Source organism: Schistocerca serialis, chromosome 11 (genome assembly GCF_023864345.2).
Source record: "Schistocerca serialis cubense isolate TAMUIC-IGC-003099 chromosome 11, iqSchSeri2.2, whole genome shotgun sequence".
Lineage (NCBI taxonomy): Eukaryota > Metazoa > Arthropoda > Insecta > Orthoptera > Acrididae > Schistocerca > Schistocerca serialis.
This window is the reverse complement of record NC_064648.1, coordinates 88275895-88300631: the sequence shown is the minus strand read 5'-3', so window position 1 is coordinate 88300631 and position 24737 is coordinate 88275895.

The window sequence follows — 24737 nt, the reverse complement described above, 5'->3', positions numbered from 1 at the left end:
AGGGCAAGAGTCGAAGGGGGATCAAGGGATGAATACACTAATTAGATTCAGAAGGATGTAGGGTGCAATAGTTATTTGGAAAAAAATGGCTCTGAACACTATGGGATTTAACTCCTGTGGTCATCAGTCCCCTAGAACTTAGAATTACTTAAACCTAACTAACCTAAGGACATCACACACATCCATGCCCGAGGCAGGATTCGAACCTGCGACCGTAGCAGTCACGCGGTTCCAGACTGTAGCTCCTAGAACCGCTCGGCCAATCCGGCCGGCTGTTACTTGGAGATGACGAAACTTGCACAGGTTAGAGTCGCATGGAGAGCTCCATCAAAGCAATCTCTGGGCTCAAGACCACAACAACAACACAACTTTGTCACCAGAATCGAAATGGTCGGCCTCATATCATCGGGAATTGTCCACGACTTTTCCAAATGTTCTGTGACTGCCTTGGTAGCGACGCCGCAGCTAGATCGGTATTTCGAAGAGCTAACAGACCAGTTGAACAGAATTAGTCAAGAAATCCCTCAGGAGGACATCTAATAACTATGTCAATCAATGCCAAGCCGAACAACTGCTTACATAAGGGCTGGATGTGGACCATCGCTTTGTTGATGTGCACATAGTTCCGCATAGTCAGCGCGTACACAACTTTCCCACTAGACCGAGCCCCGCTAAGCACAACAGCGCAGGCGCAGCGCTCGTCCGTCTCCGCACTACGAGATTGCGCTGCCTTAGAGTCGGACGAAATTCTGCTTCCGCCGATCCGCGTATTAATATGTAACGCAGCCAATGAGATTGCTGCTAACATAGAACCTTTTCTCCTCGCGGATCACACTCGCGCAGTGATACCTGAACGCTCGAGGTATTATAACGAGTGTACAGACCTCCGATTAGTCGGAGCACTTGGTCCCATGGTTAGCGTCAACAGCTGCAGTGCGAGAGATCCTTGGTTCAAGTCTTCCCTTGAGTGAAAATTTTGCCGGCACGGTAGCGTGTTCAGTGAGCGGGTTAGCAGCCCTCTGTAATAAAAAAAACTGAGCTAATCGATCAACAACGAACTTAAACGGATGTCTTATGACGTCCGCCCCGAGCAGATGCAACGAACAAAAACGAACAAAATGAGATTATAAAAAAAAATAGTGAGTCTGCATTAGTCTGTACCCGTCTGGGTTAGTCTGCATTAGTCTGCATTTGTCTGTACCAGTCTATAGTAAAGTTTCAGTCTGCGCCTAATAAGATTGTCATACTCCTGTACATAGCCATGATGAGAAATGTATAGACACTTTTGTCAAGTATCAGAGATATGAGAGAATAAGATTAACGAACCAAGACCAAAGGAACTTCAGACTGTCAATTTTGAATAGCATCCAGAATCAAGTTACGTAATGTCTATATTTTTCATTATTTTAATAAATGTGTGTGAAAATTAATCAAGTTCTGTTTACAGTTGGTCACCGTCAATCTGCTACTCTAAGCGTGCAAGTGGCATTTCTATCGTCTGACCTAACGGCAGAAGATAAACACGCCACGATAAGACCACGAGACATATTGCTGACGCTCGCCTACTTCGTTAGAGCGACAAGCCAAGTAATCTGATGGTGTGTGTACCGAAGGTCTTACAGTACGCACACCACAACTGACTTGCTCAATTCGTGAAGCTATTTCTCTTGAGTAAATTACCCATAGTAATCATTTGTTTGTCTGTAGATGCGCATTATATATACTGATTTCCGTCCCAATCGAAGGATTCCTTTTTGGTAAGTTTTTTTTTGTTTGTCTTAGAGTATATATTGCTCCAAGTCACTATTGCCATTTTTTGTCGTAGCTTTTGCGTAACGCTATATGGCTCTTTGGTAAAGCTGATAGTTGTGGCATGGAAACAGGCCACCCGATAACAGCAACAAGTTGGAGGTATGGGTTCTCTTCCTGCCACGTTCATACGTTTGACGCTGCGTACATTTGGTCAATATAACAAATTTCTATCATGGTAACCATCCGAATAAATGAATAACGCAAATAATTTTATTCAAAAATGAGTTACTTACGGACAAAGGGACATATAAATGGCTCTGAGCACTATGGGACTCAACTGCTGTGGTCATAAGTCCCTTAGAACTTAGAACTGCTTAAACCTAACTAACCTAAGGACATCACAGTACACCCAGCCATCACGAGGCAGAGAAAATCCCTGACCCCGCCGGGAATCGAACCCGGGAACCCGGGCGTGGGAAGCGAGAACGCTACCGCACGACCACGAGATGCGGGCGACATATAAATGATGGTCGTTTTAACTAAAGAATGATGGAATATTATTTGTTTACTCATGAATCAGCATTCGCGGCGCCACTATTTACTTTGACACAGGCTGGGCCCAGGGACCGTAATACACTTTTTGCAATGCAAGTACCTGAGTATCTCTAGAAAGCGATGTGGTGAGCTACAATGTTCGGCCAGGAATTTTTCACACCTGCACAGGCAGCCAGAGGGGTTATAAATGAAAATAGTTCCACTAGATGATTTTTTTTTTCCTCTTTGGCGACCAACTGGAGTGTAGCCTGCTCGGAAATATTTTGATATTGTTAACTTGATTAGTAGGACCACGCAGTTACGGGCACACATCATGTGCGTTCCGCTGCGCTCTCAGAAACTCGCGAACTATTATATGCGCAAAGTATGGAACTGGCAACGGTGTCTAATGGAATAGCTTCACAATGCTTTTCTTTTAGCCTTCCTTGTGGCAAAAAATTCTTAAGACGATATACGGAAAGCATGCATCTCTTGTCGTTACTTAATTTTCGAATATAGCTGACACATTATGGGAGAAAAATGTTACATGCGCATCGTATTTTCATCTGCTCCAAACCAAAACACTGTCGGAGGTATCTAACGTGAGACATCTCAGTGGTCACGCATTTTGTTTTATTGAGAGAAAGAGAGCGCTAGACTTATAATTAACCTGTTACTACACTGAAGCGCCAAAGAGCTTCCCATAGGCATGCGTATTAAAATACAGAGAAAACAGGCAGAATACAGCAATGTGGTCGGCAACGCCTATAGGGGGTGGTCCATTGATCGTGACCGGGCCAAATATCTCACGAAATAAGCGTCAAACGAAAAAACTGCAAAGAACGAAACTTGTCTAACTTGAAGGGGGAAACCAGATGGCGCTAAGGTTGGCTCGATAGATGGCGCTGCCATAGGTTGGTTGTTTCGGGGAAGGAGACCAGACAGCGAGGTCATCGGTCTCATCGGATTAGGGAAGGACGGGGAAGGAAGTCGGCCGTGCCCTTTGAAAGGAACCATCCCGGCATTTGCCTGGAGCGATTTAGGGAAATCACGGAAAACCTAAATCAAGATGGCCGGACGCGGGATTGAACCGTTGTCCTCCCGAATGCGAGTCCAGTGTCTAACCACTGCGCCACCTCGCTCGGTAGGCGCTGCCATGGATCAAACGGATATCAACTGCGTTCTTTTAAATAGGAACCCCCATTTTTATTGGATATTCGAGTAGTACGTAAAGAAATATGAATGTTTTACTTGGACCACTTTTTTCGCTTTGTGATAGATGGCGCTGTAATAGTCACAAACATATGGATCACAATATTAGAAGAACAGTTGGTAGCAGGTAGTTTTTTAAAATTAAAATACAGGACGTAGGTAAGTTTGAACACCTTATTTCGGTTGTTCCAATGTGATAAATGTACCTTTGTGAACTTATCATTTGTGAGAACGCATGCTGTTACAGCGTGATTACCTGTAAATACCACATGATGTCCGTTAAGCTCAATGCATTTGGCAATACGTGTAACGGCATTCCTCTCAACAGCGAGTAGTTCGCCTTCCGTAATGTTCGCACACGCATTGACAAAGCGCTGACGCATGTTGTCAGGCGTTGTCGGTGGATCACGATAGCAAATATCCTTCAACTTTCCCCACAGAAAGAAATCCGGGGACGTCAGATCCAGTGAACGTGCGGGCCATGGTATGGTGCTTCGACGACCAATCCACCTGTCTTGAAATATGCTATTCAATACCGCTTCAACCGCACGCGAGCTATGTGCCGGAGATCCATCATGTTGGAAGTACATCGCCGTTCTGTCATGCAGTGAAACATCTTGTAGTAACATCGGTAGAATATTGCGTAGGAAATCAGGATACATTGCACAATTTTGATTGCCATCGACAAAATGGGGGCCAATTATCCTTCCTCCCATAATGCAGCACCATACATTAACCCGCCAAGGTCGCTGATGTTCCAATTGTCGCAGACATCGTGGCTTTTCCGTTGCCCAGTAGTGCATATTATGCCGGTTTACGTTACCGCTTTTGGTGAATGACGCTTCGTCGCTAAATGGAACCCGTGCAAAAAATTCCTCAACGTCCCGTAATTTCTCTTGTTCCCAGTGGCACAACTGTACACGACGTTCAAAGTGGTCGCCATGCAATTCCTGGTGCATAGAAATATGGTGCGGGTGCAATCGATGTTGATGTAGCATTCTCAACACCGACGTTTTTGAGATTGCCGATTCTTGCGCGGTTTGTCTGCTACTGATGTGCGGATTAGCCGCGACAGCAGCTAAAACACCTGCTTGGGCATCACCATTTGTTGCAGGTCCTGGTTGACGATTCACATGTGGCTGAACACTTCCTGTTTCCTTAAGTAACGTAACTATACGGCGAACGGTCCGGACACTTGGATGCTGTCGCGAGGATACCAAGCAGCTTACATAGCACACGCCCGTTGGGCATTTTGATCACAGTAGCCATACATCAACACGATATCGACCTTTTCCGCAATTGGTAAATGGTCCATTTTAACATGGGTAATGTATCACGAAGCAAATACCGTCCGCACTGGCGGAATGTTACGTGATACCACGTACTTATACGTTTGTGACTATTACAGAGCCATCTATCACAAAGCGAAAAAAGTGGTCCAACTAAAACATTCATATTTCTTTACGTATCACGCGAATATGTAATAAAAAATGGGCGTGTATATTTAAACAGACGCAGCTGATATGCGTTTGACGTATGGCAGCGCCATCTAGCGGACCAGCCATAGCGTCATCTGGTTTCCCCCTTCAAGTTAGACGAGTTTCGTTCTTTGTAGTTTTTTCGTTTGATGCTTATTTCGTGAGCTATTTGGCACGGTCACTATCAATGGACCACCCTGTATAAGAAAACAAGTGTCTGGCGCAGTTGTTATATCGGTTACTGCTGCTACACTGGCACGTTATCAACATCTAAGTGAGTTTGAACGTGGTGTTACAGTCGGCGCATGAACGATGGGACACAGTGTCTCCGAGGTAACAACCAAACAGTGACTTTCCTGTACGCCCATTTCACGAGTGTACTGCGAATATCAGGAATCCGGTAAAACATGAAATCTCCGACATCGCTGCAGCCGGAAAAAAATCGTTCAAGAACGGGACGAACGGCGACAGAAGAGAATCGTTCAACGTGACAGAAATGCAACCTTCCCCATATGGCCGCAGATTTCAATGCTGGGCCATCAGCAAATGTCAGCGTGCGAACGATACATCGAAACATCATCGAAATGGGCTTTCGGAGATGATTGCACAACACACAGCTTTACGCCTCGCCTGGGCCCGTCAACACCGACATGGGACTGTTGATGACTGGGAACATGTTGCCTGGTCGGATGAGTCTCGTTTCAAATTCTGTCGAGCGGGTGGACGTGTACGGGTGTGGAGACAACCTCATGAATGCATGGGTCCTGCATGTCAGCAGGGGACTGTACAAGGTGTTGAAGGCTCTGTAATGGTGTGGGGCGTCTGCAGTTGGAGTGATATGGGACTCATGATACTTCATATTAAAACCGTTATTTCTTAGATGTGAAATCCTGGCCCGATGTCAGAAAGGGCCTGACGGCCCTCATCGCATCAGGGTAAATAAATACATCTACGAAACTTCCTAGAAGATTAAAAGTGTGTGCCAGACCGAGATTCGGACTCAGGTCAAGTGCTCCACCATCTGAGATACCCAAGAACGACTCATGACCCGCCCCCACAGCCTCAGTTCTGCCAGTACCTCCGGTCAAGTGCTCCACCATCTGAGATACCCAAGCACGACTCACGACCCGCCCCCACAGCCTCAGTTCTGCCAGTACCTCTGGTCAAGTGCTCCACCATCTGGGATACCCAAGCACGACTCACGACCCGCCCCCACAGCCTCAGTTCTGCCAGTACCTCGGGTCAAGTGCTCCACCATCTGAGATACCCAAGCACGACACACAACCCGCCACCACAGCCTCAGCTCTGCCAGTACCTCTGGTCAAGTGCTCCACCATCTGAGATACCCAAGTACGACTCACGACCCGCCCCCACAGCCTCAGTTCTGCCAGTACCTCTGGTCAAGTGCTCCACCATCTGAGATACCCAAGCACGACTCACGACCCGCCCCCACAGCCTCAGTTCTGCCAGTACCTTCGGTCAAGTGCTCCACCATCTGAGATACCCAAGCACGACTCACGACCCGCCCCCACAGCCTCAGTTCTGCCAGTACCTCTGGTCAAGTGCTCCACCATCTGGGATACCCAAGCACGACTCACGACCCGCCCCCACAGCCTCAGTTCTGCCAGTACCTCGGGTCAAGTGCTCCACCATCTGAGATACCCAAGCACGACACACAACCCGCCACCACAGCCTCAGCTCTGCCAGTACCTCTGGTCAAGTGCTCCACCATCTGAGATACCCAAGTACGACTCACGACCCGCCCCCACTGCCTCAGTTCTGCCAGTACCTCCGGTCAAGTGCTCCACCATCTGAGATACCCAAGCACGACTCACGACCCGCCCCCACAGCCTCAGTTCTGCCAGTACCTCCGGTCAAGTGCTCCACCATCTGAGATACCCAAGCACGACTCACGACCCGCCCCCACAGCCTCAGTTCTGCCAGTACCTCTGGTCAAGTGCTCCACCATCTGGGATACCCAAGCACGACTCACGACCCGCCCCCACAGCCTCAGTTCTGCCAGTACCTCGGGTCAAGTGCTCCACCATCTGAGATACCCAAGCACGACACACAACCCGCCACCACAGAATCAGCTCTGCCAGTACCTCTGGTCAAGTGCTCCACCATCTGAGATACCCAAGTACGACTCACGACCCGCCCCCACAGCCTCAGTTCTGCCAGTACCTTCGGTCAAGTGCTCCACCATCTGAGATACCCAAGCACGACTCACGACCCGCCCCCACAGCCTCAGTTCTGCCAGTACCTCTGGTCAAGTGCTCCACCATCTGAGATACCCAAGCACGACTCACAACCCGCCCCCACAGCCTCAGTTCTGCCAGTACCTCTGGTCAAGTGCTCCACCATCTCGGATACCCAAGCACGACTCACGACCCGCCCCCACAGCCTCAGTTCTGCCAGTACCTCGGGTCAAGGGCTCCACCATCTGAGATACCCAAGCACGACTCACGACCCGCCCCCACAGCCTCAGTTCTGCCAGTACCTCTGGTCAAGTGCTCCACCATCTGAGATACCCAAGCACGACTCATGACCTGCCCCCACAGGCTCAGTTCTGCCAGTACATCTGCTCAAGTGCTCCACCATCTAGGATACCCAAGCACGACTCCCGACCCGCCCCCACAGCCTCAGTTCTGCCAGTACCTCTGGTCAAGTGCTCCACCATCTGGGATACCCAAGCACGACTCACGACCCGCCCCCACAGCCCCAGTTCTGCCAGTACCTCGGGTCAAGTGCTCCACCATCTGAGATACCCAAGCACGACTCATGACCCGCCCCCACAGCCTCAGTTCTGCCAGTACCTCCGGTCAAGTGCTCCACCATCTGAGATACCCAAGCACGACTCACGACCTGCCCCCACAGCCTCAGTTCTGCCAGTACCTCTGGTCAAGTGCTCCACCATCTGGGATACTCAAGCACGACTCACGACCCGCCCCCACAGCCTCAGTTCTGCCAGTACCTCCGGTCAAGTGCTCCACCATCTGAGATACGCAAGCACGACCCACGACCCGCCCCCACAGCCTCAGTTCTGCCAGTACCTCTGGTCAAGTGCTCCACCATCTGGGATACCCAAGCACGACTCATGACCCGCCCCCACAGCCTCAGTTCTGCCAGTACCTCGGGTCAAGTGCTCCACCATCTGAGATACCCAAGCACGACTCACAACCCGCCCCCACAGCCTCAGCTCTGCCAGTACCTCTGGTCAAGTGCTCCACCGTCTGAGATACCCAAGCACGACTCACGACCTGCCCCCACAGCCTCAGTTCTGCCAGTACCTCTGGTCAAGTGCTCCACCATCTGAGATACCCAAGCACGACCCATGACCTGCCCCCACAGGCTCAGTTCTGCCAGTACTTCTGCTCAAGTGCTCCACCATCTGGGATACCCAAGCACGACTCCCGACCCGCCCCCACAGCCTCAGTTCTGCCAGTACCTCTGGTCAAGTGCTCCACCATCTGGGATACCCAAGCACGACTCACGACCCGCCCCCACAGCCCCAGTTCTGCCAGTACCTCGGGTCAAGTGCTCCACCATCTGAGATACCCAAGCACGACTCATGACCCGCCCCCACAGCCTCAGTTCTGCCAGTACCTCCGGTCAAGTGCTCCACCATCTGAGATACCCAAGCACGACTCACGACCCGCCCCCACAGCCTCAGTTCTGCCAGTACCTCTGGTCAAGTGCTCCACCATCTGGGATACCCAAGCTCGACTCACGACCCGCCCCCACAGCCTCAGTTCTGCCAGTACCTCCGGTCAAGTGCTCCACCATCTGAGATACCCAAGCACGACCCACGACCCGCCCCCACAGCCTCAGTTCTGCCAGTACCTCTGGTCAAGTGCTCCACCATCTGGGATACCCAAGCACGACTCACGACCCACCCCCACAGCATCAGTTCTGCCAGTACCTCTGGTCAAGTGCTCCACCATCTGAGATACCCAAGCACGACTCACGACCCTTCCCCACAGCCTCAGTTCTGCCAGTACCTCGGGTCAGGTGCTCCACCATCTGAGATACCCAAGCACGACTCACAACCCGCCCCCACAGCCTCAGTTCTGCCAGTACCTCTGGTCAAGTGCTCCACCATCTGAAATACCCAAGCACGACTCACGACCCGCCCCCACAGCCTCAGTTCTGCCAGTACCTCCGGTCAAGTGCTCCACCATCTGAGATACCGAAGCACGACTCATGACCCGCCCCCACAGCCTCAGTTCTGCCAGTACCTCTGGTCAAGTGCTCCACCATCTGGGATACCCAAGCACGACTCACGACCTGCCCCCACAGCCTCAGTTCTGCCAGTACCTCTGGTCAAGTGCTCCACCATCTGGGATACTCAAGCACGACTCACGACCCGCCCCCACAGCCTCAGTTCTGCCAGTACCTCCGGTCAAGTGCTCCACCATCTGAGATACGCAAGCACGACCCACGACCCGCCCCCACAGCCTCAGTTCTGCCAGTACCTCTGGTCAAGTGCTCCACCATCTGGGATACCCAAGCACGACTCATGACCCGCCCCCACAGCCTCAGTTCTGCCAGTACCTCGGGTCAAGTGCTCCACCATCTGAGATACCCAAGCACGACTCACAACCCGCCCCCACAGCCTCAGCTCTGCCAGTACCTCTGGTCAAGTGCTCCACCATCTGAGATACCCAAGCACGACTCACGACCTGCCCCCACAGCCTCAGTTCTGCCAGTACCTCTGGTCAAGTGCTCCACCATCTGAGATACCCAAGCACGACCCATGACCTGCCCCCACAGGCTCAGTTCTGCCAGTACTTCTGCTCAAGTGCTCCACCATCTGGGATACCCAAGCACGACTCCCGACCCGCCCCCACAGCCTCAGTTCTGCCAGTACCTCTGGTCAAGTGCTCCACCATCTGGGATACCCAAGCACGACTCACGACCCGCCCCCACAGCCCCAGTTCTGCCAGTACCTCGGGTCAAGTGCTCCACCATCTGAGATACCCAAGCACGACTCATGACCCGCCCCCACAGCCTCAGTTCTGCCAGTACCTCCGGTCAAGTGCTCCACCATCTGGGATACCCAAGCACGACTCACGACCCGCCCCCACAGCCTCAGTTCTGCCAGTACCTCTGGTCAAGTGCTCCACCATCTGGGATACCCAAGCACGACTCACGACCCGCCCCCACAGCCTCAGTTCTGCCAGTACCTCGGGTCAAGTGCTCCACCATCTGAGATACCCAAGCACGACACACAACCCGCCACCACAGCCTCAGCTCTGCCAGTACCTCTGGTCAAGTGCTCCACCATCTGAGATACCCAAGTACGACTCACGACCCGCCCCCACAGCCTCAGTTCTGCCAGTACCTCTGGTCAAGTGCTCCACCATCTGAGATACCCAAGCACGACTCACGACCCGCCCCCACAGCCTCAGTTCTGCCAGTACCTTCGGTCAAGTGCTCCACCATCTGAGATACCCAAGCACGACTCACGACCCGCCCCCACAGCCTCAGTTCTGCCAGTACCTCTGGTCAAGTGCTCCACCATCTGGGATACCCAAGCACGACTCACGACCCGCCCCCACAGCCTCAGTTCTGCCAGTACCTCGGGTCAAGTGCTCCACCATCTGAGATACCCAAGCACGACACACAACCCGCCACCACAGCCTCAGCTCTGCCAGTACCTCTGGTCAAGTGCTCCACCATCTGAGATACCCAAGTACGACTCACGACCCGCCCCCACTGCCTCAGTTCTGCCAGTACCTCCGGTCAAGTGCTCCACCATCTGAGATACCCAAGCACGACTCACGACCCGCCCCCACAGCCTCAGTTCTGCCAGTACCTCCGGTCAAGTGCTCCACCATCTGAGATACCCAAGCACGACTCACGACCCGCCCCCACAGCCTCAGTTCTGCCAGTACCTCTGGTCAAGTGCTCCACCATCTGGGATACCCAAGCACGACTCACGACCCGCCCCCACAGCCTCAGTTCTGCCAGTACCTCGGGTCAAGTGCTCCACCATCTGAGATACCCAAGCACGACACACAACCCGCCACCACAGAATCAGCTCTGCCAGTACCTCTGGTCAAGTGCTCCACCATCTGAGATACCCAAGTACGACTCACGACCCGCCCCCACAGCCTCAGTTCTGCCAGTACCTTCGGTCAAGTGCTCCACCATCTGAGATACCCAAGCACGACTCACGACCCGCCCCCACAGCCTCAGTTCTGCCAGTACCTCTGGTCAAGTGCTCCACCATCTGAGATACCCAAGCACGACTCACAACCCGCCCCCACAGCCTCAGTTCTGCCAGTACCTCTGGTCAAGTGCTCCACCATCTCGGATACCCAAGCACGACTCACGACCCGCCCCCACAGCCTCAGTTCTGCCAGTACCTCGGGTCAAGGGCTCCACCATCTGAGATACCCAAGCACGACTCACGACCCGCCCCCACAGCCTCAGTTCTGCCAGTACCTCTGGTCAAGTGCTCCACCATCTGAGATACCCAAGCACGACTCATGACCTGCCCCCACAGGCTCAGTTCTGCCAGTACATCTGCTCAAGTGCTCCACCATCTAGGATACCCAAGCACGACTCCCGACCCGCCCCCACAGCCTCAGTTCTGCCAGTACCTCTGGTCAAGTGCTCCACCATCTGGGATACCCAAGCACGACTCACGACCCGCCCCCACAGCCCCAGTTCTGCCAGTACCTCGGGTCAAGTGCTCCACCATCTGAGATACCCAAGCACGACTCATGACCCGCCCCCACAGCCTCAGTTCTGCCAGTACCTCCGGTCAAGTGCTCCACCATCTGAGATACCCAAGCACGACTCACGACCTGCCCCCACAGCCTCAGTTCTGCCAGTACCTCTGGTCAAGTGCTCCACCATCTGGGATACTCAAGCACGACTCACGACCCGCCCCCACAGCCTCAGTTCTGCCAGTACCTCCGGTCAAGTGCTCCACCATCTGAGATACGCAAGCACGACCCACGACCCGCCCCCACAGCCTCAGTTCTGCCAGTACCTCTGGTCAAGTGCTCCACCATCTGGGATACCCAAGCACGACTCATGACCCGCCCCCACAGCCTCAGTTCTGCCAGTACCTCGGGTCAAGTGCTCCACCATCTGAGATACCCAAGCACGACTCACAACCCGCCCCCACAGCCTCAGCTCTGCCAGTACCTCTGGTCAAGTGCTCCACCGTCTGAGATACCCAAGCACGACTCACGACCTGCCCCCACAGCCTCAGTTCTGCCAGTACCTCTGGTCAAGTGCTCCACCATCTGAGATACCCAAGCACGACCCATGACCTGCCCCCACAGGCTCAGTTCTGCCAGTACTTCTGCTCAAGTGCTCCACCATCTGGGATACCCAAGCACGACTCCCGACCCGCCCCCACAGCCTCAGTTCTGCCAGTACCTCTGGTCAAGTGCTCCACCATCTGGGATACCCAAGCACGACTCACGACCCGCCCCCACAGCCCCAGTTCTGCCAGTACCTCGGGTCAAGTGCTCCACCATCTGAGATACCCAAGCACGACTCATGACCCGCCCCCACAGCCTCAGTTCTGCCAGTACCTCCGGTCAAGTGCTCCACCATCTGAGATACCCAAGCACGACTCACGACCCGCCCCCACAGCCTCAGTTCTGCCAGTACCTCTGGTCAAGTGCTCCACCATCTGGGATACCCAAGCTCGACTCACGACCCGCCCCCACAGCCTCAGTTCTGCCAGTACCTCCGGTCAAGTGCTCCACCATCTGAGATACCCAAGCACGACCCACGACCCGCCCCCACAGCCTCAGTTCTGCCAGTACCTCTGGTCAAGTGCTCCACCATCTGGGATACCCAAGCACGACTCACGACCCACCCCCACAGCATCAGTTCTGCCAGTACCTCTGGTCAAGTGCTCCACCATCTGAGATACCCAAGCACGACTCACGACCCTTCCCCACAGCCTCAGTTCTGCCAGTACCTCGGGTCAGGTGCTCCACCATCTGAGATACCCAAGCACGACTCACAACCCGCCCCCACAGCCTCAGTTCTGCCAGTACCTCTGGTCAAGTGCTCCACCATCTGAAATACCCAAGCACGACTCACGACCCGCCCCCACAGCCTCAGTTCTGCCAGTACCTCCGGTCAAGTGCTCCACCATCTGAGATACCGAAGCACGACTCATGACCCGCCCCCACAGCCTCAGTTCTGCCAGTACCTCTGGTCAAGTGCTCCACCATCTGGGATACCCAAGCACGACTCACGACCTGCCCCCACAGCCTCAGTTCTGCCAGTACCTCTGGTCAAGTGCTCCACCATCTGGGATACTCAAGCACGACTCACGACCCGCCCCCACAGCCTCAGTTCTGCCAGTACCTCCGGTCAAGTGCTCCACCATCTGAGATACGCAAGCACGACCCACGACCCGCCCCCACAGCCTCAGTTCTGCCAGTACCTCTGGTCAAGTGCTCCACCATCTGGGATACCCAAGCACGACTCATGACCCGCCCCCACAGCCTCAGTTCTGCCAGTACCTCGGGTCAAGTGCTCCACCATCTGAGATACCCAAGCACGACTCACAACCCGCCCCCACAGCCTCAGCTCTGCCAGTACCTCTGGTCAAGTGCTCCACCATCTGAGATACCCAAGCATGACTCACGACCTGCCCCCACAGCCTCAGTTCTGCCAGTACCTCTGGTCAAGTGCTCCACCATCTGAGATACCCAAGCACGACCCATGACCTGCCCCCACAGGCTCAGTTCTGCCAGTACTTCTGCTCAAGTGCTCCACCATCTGGGATACCCAAGCACGACTCCCGACCCGCCCCCACAGCCTCAGTTCTGCCAGTACCTCTGGTCAAGTGCTCCACCATCTGGGATACCCAAGCACGACTCACGACCCGCCCCCACAGCCCCAGTTCTGCCAGTACCTCGGGTCAAGTGCTCCACCATCTGAGATACCCAAGCACGACTCATGACCCGCCCCCACAGCCTCAGTTCTGCCAGTACCTCCGGTCAAGTGCTCCACCATCTGAGATACCCAAGCACGACTCACGACCCGCCCCCACAGCCTCAGTTCTGCCAGTACCTCTGGTCAAGTGCTCCACCATCTGGGATACCCAAGCTCGACTCACGACCCGCCCCCACAGCCTCAGTTCTGCCAGTACCTCCGGTCAAGTGCTCCACCATCTGAGATACCCAAGCACGACCCACGACCCGCCCCCACAGCCTCAGTTCTGCCAGTACCTCTGGTCAAGTGCTCCACCATCTGGGATACCCAAGCACGACTCACGACCCACCCCCACAGCATCAGTTCTGCCAGTACCTCTGGTCAAGTGCTCCACCATCTGAGATACCCAAGCACGACTCACGACCCTTCCCCACAGCCTCAGTTCTGCCAGTACCTCGGGTCAGGTGCTCCACCATCTGAGATACCCAAGCACGACTCACAACCCGCCCCCACAGCCTCAGTTCTGCCAGTACCTCTGGTCAAGTGCTCCACCATCTGAAATACCCAAGCACGACTCACGACCCGCCCCCACAGCCTCAGTTCTGCCAGTACCTCTGGTCAAGTGCTCCACCATCTGGGATACCCATGCACGATTCACGACCCGCCCCCACAGCCTCAGTTCTGCCAGTACCTCGGGTCAAGTGCTCCACCATCTGAGATACCCAAGCACGACTCACGACCCGCCCCCACAGCCTCAGTTCTGCCAGTACATCTGGTCAAGTACTCCACCATCTGAGATACCCAAGCACGACACACAACCCGCCCTCACAGCCTCAGTTCTGCCAGTACCTCTGGTCAAGTGCTCCACCATGTCAGATACCCAAGCACGACCCACGACCCGCCCCCACAGCCTCAGTTCTGCCAGTACCTCCAGTCAAGTGCTCCACCATCTGAGATTCCCAAGCACGACTCACGACCCGCCCCCACAGCCTCAGTTCTGCTAGTACCTGTGGTCAAGTGCTCCACCATCTGGGATACCCAAGCACGACTCACGACCCGCCCCCACAGCCTCAGTTCTACCAGTACCTCTGGTCAAGTGCTCCATCATCTGAGATACCCAAGCACGACTGACGACCCGCCCCCACAGCCTCAGTTCTGCCAGTACCTCTGGTCAAGTGCTCCACCATCTGGGATACCCAAGCACGACTCACGACCCGCCCCCACAGCCTCAGTTCTGCCAGTACCTCTAGGCAAGTGCTCCACCATCTGAGATACCCAAGCACGACTCACGACCCGCCCCCACAACCTCAGTTCTGCCAGTACCTCTGGCCAAGTGCTCCACCAGCTGAGGTACCCAAACACGATTCACGACCCGCCCCCACAGCCTCAGTTCTGCCAGTACCTCCGGTCAAGTGCTCCACCATCTGAGATACCCAAGCATGACTCACGACCCGCCCCCACAGCCTCAGTTCTGCCAGTACCTCCGGTCAAGTGCTCCACCATCTGAGATACCCAAGCACGACTCACGGTGTGCCCCCACAGCCTCAGTTCTGCCAGTACCTCTGGTCAAGTGCTCCACCATCTGGGATACCCAAGCACGACTCACGACCCGCCCCCAAAGCCTCAGTTCTGCCAGTACCTCTGGTCAAGTGCTCCACCATCTGAGATACCCAAGCACGACTCACGACCCGCCCCCACAGCCTCAGTTCTGCCAGTACCTCTGGTCAAGTGCTCCACCATCTGGGATACCCAAGCACGACTCACGACCCTCCCCCACAGCCTCAGTTCTGCCAGTACCTCTGGTCAAGTGCTCCACCATCTGAGATACCCGAGCACGACACACGACCCGCCCCCACAGCCTCAGTTCTGCCAGTACCTCTGGTCAAGTGCTCCACCATCTGAAATACCCAAGCATGACTCACGACCCGCCCCCACAGCCTCAGTTCTGCCAGTACCTCTGGTCAAGTGCTCCAGCATCTGGGATACCCAAGCACGACTCACGACCCGCCCCCACAGCCTCAGTTCTGCCAGTACCTCTGGTCAAGTGCTCCACCATCTGAGATACCCAAGCATGACTCACGACCCACCCCCACAGCCTCAGTTCTGCCAGTACCTCTGGTCAAGTGCTCCACCATCTGAGGTACCCAAGCAAGACTCACGACCCGCCCCCACATCCTCAGTTCTGCCAGTACCTCTGGTCAAGTGCTCCACCATCTGAGATACCCAAGCACGACTCACGACCCGCCCCCACAGCCTCAGTTCTGCTAGTACCTCGGGTCAAGTGCTCCACCATCTGAGATACCCAAGCACGACTCACGACCCGCCCACACAGCCTCAGTTCTGCCAGTTCCTCCGGTCAAGTGCTCCACCATCTGAGATACCCAAGCACGACTCACGACGCGCCCCCACAGCCTCAGTTCTGCCAGTACCTCTGGTCAAGTGCTCCACCATCTGAGATACCCATGCACGACTCACGACCCGCCCCCACAGCCTCAGTTCTGCCAGTACCTCTGGTCAAGTGCTCCACCATCTGAGATACCCAAGCACGACTCACGACCCGCCCCCACAGCCTCAGTTCTGCCAGTACCTCCGGTCAAGTGCTCCACCATCTGAGATACCCAAGCACGACTCACGACCCGCCCCCACAGCCTCAGTTCTGCCAGTACCTCTGGTCAAGTGCTCCACCATCTGGGATACCCAAGCACGACTCACGACCCGCCCCCACAGCCTCAGTTCTGCCAGTACCTCGGGTCAAGTGCTCCACCATCTGAGATACCCAAGCACGACACACAACCCGCCCCCACAGCCTCAGCTCTGCCAGTACCTCTGGTCAAGTGCTCCACCATCTGAGATACCCAAGTACGACTCACGACCCGCCCCCACAGCCTCAGTTCTGCCAGTACCTCGGGTCAAGTGCTCCACCATCTGAGAGACCCAAGCATGACTCACGATCCGCCCCCACAGCCTCAGTTCTGCCAGTACCTCCGGTCAATTGCTCCACCATCTGAGATACCCAAGCACGACTCACGACTCGCCCCCACAGCCTCAGTTCTGCCAGTACCTCTGGTCAAGTGCTCCACCATCTGAGATACCCAAGCATGACTCACGACCCGCCCCCACAGCCTCAGTTCTGCCAGTACCTCTGGTCAAGGTGCTCCATCATCTGAGATACCCAAGCACGACTCACGACCCGCCCCCACAGCCTCAGTTCTGCCAGTACCTCGTCTCCAAAGGTCCCGAGTTCGAGTCTCGGTCCGGCACACAGTTTTAATCTGCGAGGAAGATTAGTAGATGTATTTATTTACCCTGTTGAGTTTCATATAATCGGACACATGCTGCGGAGTGAAAATATCATTCTGGAAATATATCTACATCTGCATGGTTACTCTCGTCTAAGTGCCTGACAGAGAGTTCACCGAAGCACCTTTAAGCTACTTTCGTACCCTTCCACTCTCGAAAAACGCGGTGAGAAAACGAATGTTAAAATCTTTCGTGCTAGCTCTGATCTCTTTATTTTTATTTTATTATTAATATCATTCATCACAAAATACTTTCACATTATTAGGAGGAACTGGTGGTTGAAATTTCAAGAGAAGGTCCTGCCACAGCGAAAAACGCCAATTCTTTAATCATAGCCACTCCAATTCACGTATCAAGTCCGTGACACTCTATCCCCTGTTTCGCGATAACACACAACAGAACTTTTTCGGTGTCCTCCGTCACTCTTAACTGATGTGGACCCAACTGCAGAGGAATACTCCAGAAGAGGGCGGACAAACGTAGTGTAAGTAGTCTCGTTAATAGACCTGTTATATCTTCTAAGTGACCTGCCAGTTAACAATTACAGTCCTTGGTTTGCTCGCACCCCACGTTATAAATCTGGTCGTTCCAATTTAAGATATTTGTAATTTTAGTCTCTAAGTACACACATCAAAAAAAGTTTTGCATCACCCAGGTTCCCAGAACTGCTGAAGATAGACTTTGACTGTGAATATTGTATCACAGACACAGTCCCTCTGAGTGTTCAGAGATCTCACTGAACCCTCCAAAGGATGTACACAACCGTGAGCAGCGCCTATTAGATGGAGCAGATCCGACAGCCAATCAGTTTCAGTCATTCCGCCAGGAAGGTGGTACGCGGCTCGTGTTGTCTGTAGATGGTCGATACCGCGGTTCGATCGCGTAAGCATTGCTTCTTTGTGCCAGGAAGCGCTCTCAACAAGGGAAGTGTCCAGGAGTCTCGGAGTGAAGCGATGTTGTTCGGACACGGAGGACACACAGAGAGATAGGAACTGTCGATGACATGCGTCGCTCAGTCCGCCCAAGGGCTACTACTGTAGTGGATGACCGCTGCCTACGGATTATGGCTCGGAGGAACCCTGACAGCAACGCCACCATGTTGAATAATGCTCTTCGTGCAGCCACAGGACGTCGTGTTACGACTCAAACTGTGCGCAGTAGGCTGCATGATGCGCAACTTCACTCCCGACGCCCATGATGAGGTCCATCTTTGCAACCACGACACCGTGCAGCGCGGTACAGATGGACCCAAGAACATGCCTAATGGACCTCTCAGGATTGGCATCACGTTCTCTCCACCGATGTTTGTCGCATATGCCTCCAACCAGACAACCGTCGTGGAGGTGTTTGGAGGCAAACCGGTCAGGTTGAACACCTTACACACAGTTTCCAGCGACTGCAGCAAGGTGGAGGTTCCCTGCTCTTTTTTTTTTTTTTGGGGGGGGGGGGGCATTATGTGGTGCCGACGTATGCCGCTGGTGATCATGGAAGGCGGTGTAACGACTGTACTATATGTGAATTCCATCCTCCGACCGATAGTGTAACCACATCGGCAGAATATTGGCGAGGCATTCTTCTTTATGGACGACAGTTCGCGCCCCCATCGTGCACATCATGTGAATGACATCTGTAAGGATAACGACATCGCTCGACTAGAGTGGCCATCATGTTCTCCAGATATGAGCCCTATCCATGCCTGGGATAGAGTGAAAAGGGCTGTTTATGGACGACGTGACCCACCAACCACACTGAGCTCCGTTGATGAGTGGGATAATCTGGACCAACAGTGCCTTGATGAACTTGTGGATAGTATACCACGACGAATACAGGCATGTATCAATACAAGAGGACGTGCTACTGGGCATTAGAGGTATCGTTGTGTACAGCAATTTGGACCACCATCTCTGAAGGTCTTTCTGTATGGTAATACAACATGGAATATATGGTTTTCATGAACAATAAAAAGGGCGAAAATGATGTTTATGTTGATCTCTAGTCCAATTTTCTGTACGGGTTCCGGTACTCTCGAAACCGAGGAGATGAAAAACGTTTTTTGATGTGCGTATTTAGTTGAGTTTACAGCCCTTAGATTTGTGTGAGTAAATGTATAGTTGAGTTTAGAGCCCTTAGATTTGTGCGAGTAAATGTTTAGTTGAGTTTACAGCCCTTAGATTTGTGTGAGTAAATGTTTAGTTGCGTTTACAGCCCTTTGATTTGTGTGATGTATCGATTGACCGAAATTTAGCGTGTTCTTTTTAGTGCTGACGTGAATGACTTCACAGTTTTCATTATTTAGAGTCAAGTGCCACTTCTTTGCACCACACGGATATCTTGCCTGAATCATTTTGCAGTTGTTTTTGATCACCTCGTGACATTACATGACGGTAAATGACAGCATCATCTGCAGAAAATCTTAAGAGAGCTGCTCAAATTTTCTCCTAAATCGTTTATGAACAACAGAGGGTCTATAACCCTTCCTCGGGGAAGGACAGTTATGACTTATGTTTCACTCGATTTCTTTGCGTCAGTTATTACGAACTGTGAATTTTCTAAATAAGTAAGGTAAAATAATGCTGTCCGAATGGATATCACTCTTGTGGAAGGTGCGTGTAAGGTTCTTAACTGCTGCCGATGTTTGTATCAGACTATTGCTCCTGCGGCTAGAGAGAGCGAAGTCCGCAGTCTTCATCGTTTCCATCCATCGCCGGCCGAAGTGGCCGTGCGGTTAAAGGCGCTGCAGCCTGGAACCGCAAGACCGCTACGGTCGCAGGTTCGAATCCTGCCTCGGGCATGGATGTTTGTGATGTCCTTAGGTTAGTTAGGTTTAACTAATTCTAAGTTCTAGGGGACTAATGACCTCAGCAGTTGAGTCCCATAGTGCTCAGAGCCATTTGAACCATTTTCCATCCACCTGCTCCTTCGCTCTTCACTTAGTTTTCGCACCAACTGTTTCGGAACATCAGTACTTGCTTGTCTTCTGTTATTCTTGCAGTAATGATTCACACTCTCTCGACTAGCACGGAGTGTAATCCTCCTGGAACTTTTCAGTGGAGAGTTTTGTATCAGATTAGCGACCCGCTCATAGTTCTCTGGTATTGGAGGAATACTGTTGGCTGATCACCCTTACCAGATAGGGAGATGACGGCGTGCGAGGGAATGGCGCTTCGATATGTAACACCGAGCCAACATACTTGCCATATACATCATTTCCCTAGACCAAAATGTGTCCAGATTCCCAACAAAAGACCACCTCGTTGCGGCGGTGTTGTAGCAGCTGTATTTATTTATTCATTCGTATGGCTAGGGCCCCCCGTCGGACAGATCATTCGCCGCGTGCCGGCCTTTCAATTTGACGCCACTTCGGCTACCTGTAGTCGATGAGGATGAAAGGATGATGACGAGGACCCAGTCCGTCGGCGGCGAAAATTCCCCGACCCAGCCGGGAATCGAACCCGAGTCCAGAGGATTGACAATCCGCCACGCTGACCATTCAGCTGCCGGGTGCGGACGTAGCAGTTGAAGGAATCATGGATAAACCGGGCCAACTCGTCTGCCAGATAAATTCGGTGGAGCGTTTGCAGCGCCTGAAAATCCAGTCAAGTGCCATCATAATGCCATATAACTGCATCACGATTTGTAAATTGGTCTGGAAGGCGCAATTTTGTGTGATTGACGCAGAGTTCTTTAGATGAATTTCGGCAACACCCAGTTGCTGATAACTGTCTTGAAAGTTTCGTTCTTATTACTTCTGGCGACGTAATGTTTTATTTGAGTCCGTATGAGTTATGTTGGGTTGTAAAGAGAGAGAGAATGTGGCAGCCGCATTCGAATCAGAACGCTTCACACCTCGCAGCTATTGGTCGTCAAATGGTTCAAATGGCTCTGAGCACTATTGGACTTAACATCTGAGGTCATCAGTCAAATGGGTTCAAATGGCTCTGAGCACTATGTGACTTTTAACTTCTGAGGTCATCAGTCCCCTAGAACTTAGAACTACTTAAACCTAACTAAGGACATCACACACATCCATGCCCGAGGCAGGATTCGAACCTGCGACTGTAGCCGTCACTCGGTTCCAGACTGTAGCGCCTAGAACCGCACGGCCACTCCGGCCGGCGGTCATCAGTCCCCTGGAACTTAGAAGTACTTAAACCTAACTAAACTAAGGACATCACACACATCCATGCCCGAGGCAGGATTCGAACCTGCGACCGTAGCAGTCGTGCGGTTCCAGACTGTAACGCCTAGAACCACTCGGCCACAGCAGCCGGCTTATTGGTCGTCCATTTTGCCAAAGCGTACTTATTACGTGACAGCACGAGTCCCTTTATTTTGTTCAAAATGCACATGAACGGTGACAGCAGCAAGAAACTTCTTTTTTCTTGCAGTTGTAACTGTTCATGTTAATTTTAAATTAAAAAAACCACTGTTCCCTAAGAGAAACATTCTCAAAAATTACCTTTATTTGATGTCCACATCCTGTAATGTTATGTGTGCCTCACTGATTTTTTTAAAACTAATTTGTGCATGATTTTACTCTGAGAAGCTCAGTAATGTATGTAAATACCGTAGATGTAAATGTGATTCAAAATGTACTTGAAGTGAAGTGAAGCGCAGCTGGACAGCAAGAAACTCTTTAGCGTGCAATCCCCGCAACGATAGTAGTTGTGAATCTTTGAGTTTGGACTAAAAAAAAAAAAGGCAATTGATTTATTAAAGAAAAAAGGGTACTCTTAATCTGTATCTTGTGGAAAGAGAGCATGTTGCTAGGCCATCGCTCAGAATGTATTGTTACATTTAATGAAAATTGATATTTTAGTGATGAAAGTGTGTAAGAGTTGCCAAACATTTATGTATAGAAGTTTTCTGGAATTGAAGAATAGAAGTATCTTGTTTTTGGAAAAGGAGGTGAACTTCATCACCGTTTATCAATCGACATAATTGTAAGTGTACAAAGTTCACTAAAGTACAGGAAAAGAAATGCATTCTATGTAGTTTTCATTCAATACGTAACTACCTCTTATAATTTCTTAATTACAGTAATTGGATTACGACCTTGTACAATAGTATGGTGCCGAACTCCACTGACCATTTTTGATGCAGCAGGACGTGTAGTTTGAAGGAAGTTTGTGTGCCAAGGAATCTGCTTTTCTCACGAAAATCAGGTTGCTGTTTGGTCTTATTTAGTTACAACAGTGGTCCCTTAGGTATGAAAAGCTACGAAAACTTGGTCTCAAAGCTATCCGCAATACGGCCAAGTAATTAAGAGAGTCGTATTTTTAACTTCAAAGAACAATAACTTCTTCCAAATTACATCACCAACTGATGCAGAAGCTGATCATGCAAGGAAGCACCAATCAAAATTCAGGTAACAGTTACGACTTAAAGTAAAAATGTCAATCAAAACTAATCTCTCTCTCCAAACTCATATATAAATATTCATATTACAAAGATAAAAGTCATTTTATAATCCCATAGTTACGAAGTATTGATGCACGGTAGGGAGCTGGGGGTCATTACCACATATGATTCACGGAGGACATCTTTAAAGTTCAAGGAAGGACATGTCGTTTTTTAATATCTAGAATGTGTGAGATTGTCACGGACATGATAAGTGAATTGGGGTGGCCATCCTTAGAACAAAGGCGTTTTTCGTTGTGGCAGGATCTTTTCACGAAATTTTAGTCAGCAACGTCCTCCGAATGCGAAAGTATTTTGTTTGCGTCCATTTACGAGGCCTGTTCAAAAAATTCGGGAACATTCGTAATTTCGCGCCAGTGGTGTGCTGGAGCGAAAGCGACTGGCATCCCACACGCCTGTGTTTTATTTCTGACTGCCGGAAGTTTCATTGTTGTAAGTCTGTTAGTTAATGTTCAGCGCTGTGTTGAGTAGAACGCTGTCTTGTACAGTTCGCGAATTTCGAGATGGCAGAGTTCGAGGAGCAACAGGTCTCCTTTAAATTTTGAGCGAACTCTGGAAACCCTTTACAGAGACACGCCAAATGCTGCAGGAAGCCTACGGTGATGAGCGATTAAGCAGTACTCGGCGTGACGAATGGTTAACACGGTTTAAAAACGGCCAGACTCAGGTCAAAGATGACCCTCGTTCAGGAACGTGAACGAAACTGTTCGTGCCGGTCGAAGACTGGCTGTCCGAGAGACTGCAGTAGAACGAAACATTTCAGTGGGATCGTGTCACGAAATCCTGACACAGCATCTAGGAATGCATTCTGTTGACGCCAAGTTAATTCCACGGCTCGTGAGTCAAGACCAGAAAGAGCTTTGCCTCGCAATCTGTGAAGAGCTTCTGGATCGCGCAAATGAGAACGAGATGTTTCTCAAGACAATCATAACTGGTGACGAGACGTGGGTCTACGGTTATGATGTTGAGACCAAGGTTCCAGTCCTTACAATGGGTCGGGAAGTGTTCTCCAAGTTAAAAATAGCTCATCAGATCAACTCAAATATCAAAGGCATGGTGATAGTTTCTTTGACTTTAAGGGGTTATTTCGTAATGATTTCGTGCCACAGGGACAAACTGTTAATCGACAGCAGTATTGGGACATGTTTCGACGCTTGCGAGAAAATGTGAGAAGAAAACGACCTGAAATGTGGCGGGACAATTCGTGGCTCTTGTATCACGATAACGCACCCGCACATTCGTCATTGTTGGTGCTTGAGTGTTGCACAAAATACGAAATCGCTGTTCTGCCTCATTCTCTGTGCTCTCCAGACCTGAGCCCTCCGGTCTTCGTTTTACTTCCTAACTTGAAAACCCCGTTGAAAGGACGAAGATTTGCAACGATAGGCGAGACAAAAGAAAATTCGCAGAAGGCGCCTTGGGCGATCCAACAATAGGCGTACCAAGATTGCTTCCACAAGTGGAAAGAGCGTTGGTCGCGGAATATCCAGTTCAACACAAAAGTATTCGACCACCCTCATTGTACTTGAAATGTGAAGTTCTCTTCGAACATTTGAGGCCCACGAGAAGCAATTGCCGGTCCATTGTCTGACAATACACCACAAGCTGTAATTAATTACGTGCGATGTATATTTGCATTGTAAGGCACCACAACAGGCGGTTGTGATTTTCGTGAGAAAAGGACATTACTTGGCACACAAACTTCCTTCAAACTACAGGTCCTGCTGCATCAAAACTGGTCAGTGGAGTTCAGCACCATACTATAGTACAAGGTCGTAATCCAATTACTGTAATTAAGAAATTATAAGAGGTAGTTACGTATTGAATGAAAACTACATAGAATGCATTTCTTTTCCTGTACTTTAGTGAACTTTGTACACTTACAATTATGTCGATTGATAAACGGCGATGTTCACCTCCTTTTCCAAAAACAAGATACTTCTATTCTTCAATTCCAGAAAATTTCTATGCATAAATGTTTGGCAACTCTTACACACTTTTATCACTAAAATATCAATTTTCATTAAATGTAACAATACATTCTGAGCGATGGCCTAGCAACATGCTCTCTTTCCACAAGATACAGATTAAGAGTACCCTTTTTTCTTTAATAAATCAATT